Genomic DNA, 4,895 nt, shown 5'->3' on the forward strand with positions numbered 1-4,895 from the left:
CAGGGCAGGTACACTGACTTGCAGCCATCAGCACAATAATTAAATTCACCTGTACCTCAACAGTGCACATACACACCAATGAACACCAAGTAAGGCATACATTCACCTGCAGTTTCCTTCAGCTTTTCGGTAGGACGTTTGGGGCTCTGTTATTGACATGGATGACTAAGCCCTTTGACTATGCAACAAGACATGCAACGTTAATAACAGCGACTTCACGCAGAGGCTCTATAGGGGCCTCCTGAGCCCCTGGGCCCCTGGGCCCGGGCCCGGTAATCCACCATGAGCCAACAGCAGGACATTCTGTAAGACCGTATAGCTGCTAATGATATAGAAATAATTGCCGGTTGGCTTTCTCAGACTCCAATGCTGCTGAGATTTTCTCTCAGACACATTTAAACGATCTCTTAACGAGGTGTTTTGTTTCTGGGTGGTACCAGCTTTTAGAAAGGTATGCCTGTAACCGGTTGATCTTAAAATAATTATTCTCTTTATTAAAAAGGCAAGGTGGAGAGAGAGGGGGGGGGATAGTGTGCAACACAAACACGCCACACGCGAACCCTGAATGCTGCAGTTAGGCCCGAGCCCTTATGCAAGGCATTATTAGCGGGGGCCACCAAGATGCCCCCGCCTGTGCTGTGTTGGCCTTCAGCTGGCCACAACTCCATTGTGTGTACACAAACATACTGGGCAGACTATTACAGTAGTCGTGGATAGTCTATTCAATTCCAGTTTTCCTTTTTAGCAATATTGCGGAATCACTTAATTCAAAGTCGGAATAAAGATGTATATTTTCTAAGCGCTGTTCAAGCTTAAGGCTGTTTTCTTCTTCTTCACCTTTTTCCCCATCTAGACTACCATTTAAAAATGAAAGACGCACGACCTGAATCAAATCATCCCGCTTTGACAGAGCGGCTGCTGTGCTTGCAGATTTAATTTATAAGGGGTCGAGCCTCGGATTGCTGAATAGCTGTATTATGGCGACCCCTGCCGGTCCATGTCAGTACTACAGCCAGCCCCTGCGCAAACCTGGGCGGTTACAACGGCCCCATTCAGGGACGTCAGACAGCGGCGCTTCCAGAAGGGCAGGGGCACTACAGGTCATGCGTGCAGGGAGCTGGCATGTAGTCCGGCATATGGTCCCCTCTCTTCCAAGTAGGGCCACCGCCAAAACAAGTGACGTCAAGTTTGAACTGACAAGCCGCCACCGTCTCTTTCACTGGGTTTATTTAGAAGAATACTAACACAAAAAAACAAACAAACAAACAAACAAAATGCAAAACTTGGGTTTGTACAAAGCAACGTGAACACAGGGCACGAGACACTTGTTAACAATGTTAAAATGGCGACATCAAGTAGACTAACACGTTTCAAGGATGGCAGATTAAAAAAAAAGCACCGTGTTTTTAAAAAAACAACAACAACAACAAAACACAAACAAACGTGGAGTAGAAAATACGACGCTTCTATTTTGGCATATCAAGCATAATGGCATTTCTGAATAACTTCATTAGTTTTATTAACACTTCCTGTACGTCAACTTTTTTTTTTTTTTTGGAGGGCTCTCCCATCTCCCCCAGTAAAGGGCCTGTTGTCCGAGGCGGCTGCCAACAGAAACGAAGGCCGCGGGTCAGGCGGGACGAGCAGACAGAGAGCTGACACTTTGGCTTGGTACAGCCACATCTCTTTGGCACTGCTGTATGAAGGACTCCGTCACGGAGCTCCACAAACATCACTTGACAAATCACTTATGTACAAAACAAACAAACAAACAAAAAAGTTATGTAAAAATGTTATAAATATGTCTAAAAACCACAGACGCTATGTACAACTTTGGACCGAGGCTCGGCGGGATTGTCTCGTCTCTTTGTTACCGCACCCGATGGGACGCAGGTGGAGGAGGTGCAGCAAAAGCCGACACGTCCCCTCGCGCAAACCCTTCCTAAACACACCGTGGAGACGCGCCGCTCGCCGCTGGAAAGCCGAGTACGGCAACACTGTTACTGATCAAATCTGTCAATCACTCAGCTGGGAAATGTAATGGGTTATTCTACCGGTAACACTGGTCGACACAATGTTTCTTGCATGGGGTTTTTCAGCGCATTCTGGTACCGAATCCAAATCTAGTTTGTGTGCCCATCACATCAGGTTTTTTGAACTATGAAACATCATTATTTTTGAGAAAACAGCAATTTTACACTCGAAGTTTAAAAAAAAACACACTGTTGCATTAGAATAAGAGTGTCAAACTCCAGGCCTCGAGGGGCCACAGTGTCTGCAGGTATTTGCTCAACCGTGCACTACACCACCTGATTTAACGAATCAGCTCACCTCCTGGATCAAGGAGGGAAAGGAGCTGGTTTAATCAGGCGGTGTAGTGCACGGCTGCAACAAATACCTGCAGACACTGCGGCCCCTCGAGGCCTGGAGTCTGACACCCCTGCATTAGAAGATCGATAGATGCAAAAATGATTACGATGGAATAAATAAACACTCAGCCTAGCATGAAATGACTTAGGAAATGAATAGGGGTCATTTTTTTAATCCCCCCGAGATTGCCGGACTAAGATGGTCGACTTTTTGTAAAGTCCTGAATAAGGAGCGTACAGATAGCACAAACAACTTGATGTGATAGAGCAAATCTGAGCTCGGGTTTGGATCCAGCAGCCCAAACAATTAGCCAAAACCAGTTTCCAAAGTCCATGCAAGAAAGAAAAAAACTATATTTTTGTAGACCAGTGTTATTAGGCATTGGGAATCCAGCGAGTGTCCTCCAGTGACAAGCGCCTCCACTTTGTGTTTATTTTTGCAAAGTGATGCATGCACTTTTCTTGCATTGTTGTAACGCCAGTCTGTGGTCTGTGGGCAGTAGGCACAGTGCGGTGTTCTGATTATGGGTGGGGTGGGGGGGGGGTGGTGGTCACCCCTCTCTTTCTTCTCTTATAACCCTCCCCCTTCCCCTCGTCCCCCTCCAACCCCCACCCCCCCCCTCCTCCGGCTCTCATTCTCTCTTCCTCAGGACGATGTAAATGAGGCCGCTGATGAGGCAGAAGGGGAAAGCGACCCAGGCCAGTACGTAGGCGTAGCCGAAAGCCAAGTGCTGCCTGTCGGGACTCATCACGGTGTAGATGATCGCTCCGCACATCACGAACAGACCTGTGAGGGAGATAAAGAGAGTTGGAAGGGGTAACATAAGTGTGGGGGGGGGGGGCAAGCAAAACAGAACAAAAGTTGGAGGAGGGGGGGATACAAGGACATATGGGGGGGGTCATAGATGCAAAGCGCCATTCTTGCGTGGCATTGTGGGATCGTTGGCTCAAGTTGGTATCTGGGTGTAGGCCTAGCGTTTACTGCGCATGGAAGCTGGACGGAGGTAGGGGGAAAGGCGAAGTCCAGGAAAGTTTTGGGCTGATTTGTTCTGTGTCATAGCAGACTTTGAACCATATCAAGGGCCTTTGCCACTTCACACCGGTAGCTGATCCAGAGGCAGCTGCCTTTTTCACATCTGCTCCGGGGTGTGACCCCTCTAGCCAATGAAGTCATACTCACTGGCCAAGATCTGGAAGATGGCGGTGAGGAAGAAGCGTCCGCCCTTGACCAGCTTGAATAGCTGATACACAAAGGCGATCAGGGAGAAGAAGCAGAAGAGCACGGACAGGACCATGAGAGCCTGCACCGCCTGGATCCAGTCTAGAGGTCAGACGGAGAGAAATAAACCAATACACGAATAAACAAACAAACAAACAAACAGCAGCATCCATGACCCAAAAGTCAGTCTCGGGAAAGCGTAAAGCAAAGTGTCCCGGTGAACGTTGACTAACCTTCATTGCTGGCCGGCGTGCAGTGGTAGCCTCCATTTTTCGTAAGGCAGTTGTACCACAGATCTGTGCTCCTGCTCCCACCTACAGTCCAAGCCTTGTCAACACAACAACAACAGACCCATGTGAGAGGCTTTGCGGAGAAACGCCAGTAGCGACGGCTGACAGCCACGCAGACTAACACCCACGCCAAAGAAAATATGGCTGTACGCTAACCGGCTCTCCAAATGTGCAAATATCACCAACCCCTGGACGAGTTTCAACATCTCAGAGGGAGTGGAAATAGGGAGGTGGTGTGTGTGTATGCGTGTGTGTGTGTGTGGGGGGAAGTGAACTTACATTCGCAGCTGTTGACACGAAGAGGAGAAACGAGGATGACGAGGTGCAAGATCAGCACTCCGAGGAGGATAAACAGCATTTTCAAGTCGGATCTGCCGGGGTGGGGAGGACACAAGAGAGGAGCAGCGGCGGTCAGTCAGGGCAGGTGAACAAAGCCAGATGTGCAACGACGCAATAACTAATTTCCAATAACCCACTCAAATGGGTGGGTCTTATCCACACACCCCCCCCACACACACACACTACCCCAACCCCACCCCAACCCCCAAAAAAAGTGGATTCCCCCGCCACCCCACCCCAGGGTGACATTCACAGTCTCGCCGCTGGGTGGCGGGATTGCTCCACACTACACCCACCGACAATGTTTACCTCGATTTTTGAAAGTATCCCCTTACAGCCCAAACAGTAAAAGCGCGACTGACTCGACTACCCGTCTGCCCCCCTCTGTTGTAACAGAGGAATAATAACGCCGAACTCCCCAACCACACAAACTCCCATCCCATCAGCTTTAACGGAGCGGGGTTTCTTTTCAGGGGGCTCGAACTCGTTTAGTTGCGCAACGAGAGCGCAGCCTAGACAACCGCGCGGCCCGTAGTAACACGTACTCGTGGCCGCGTTTAGTGAGCAGAGGCGTGCAAGAAAACAAGACGGCGGCGGCTCGGCACCGTCCGGACCTTCACCCGAGATCAACGCACGCGGCTCTGCAGAACCAGCTCAGCCCGTCTGCAGGCGAAACAG

At 49.6% G+C, this 4,895-nt stretch overlaps 1 pseudogene; it reads right to left on the reverse strand.

Moving 5' to 3' along the window:
- Positions 1 to 2,988: 2,988 nt before the first annotated feature.
- On the reverse strand, positions 2,989 to 4,236 carry LOC130119982 (peripheral myelin protein 22-like; annotated as a pseudogene).
- Between the last annotated feature and the right edge of the window lie 659 nt (positions 4,237 to 4,895).

This window comes from Lampris incognitus, chromosome 10 (genome assembly GCF_029633865.1).
Source record: "Lampris incognitus isolate fLamInc1 chromosome 10, fLamInc1.hap2, whole genome shotgun sequence".
In the NCBI taxonomy this organism is placed as follows: domain Eukaryota; kingdom Metazoa; phylum Chordata; class Actinopteri; order Lampriformes; family Lampridae; genus Lampris; species Lampris incognitus.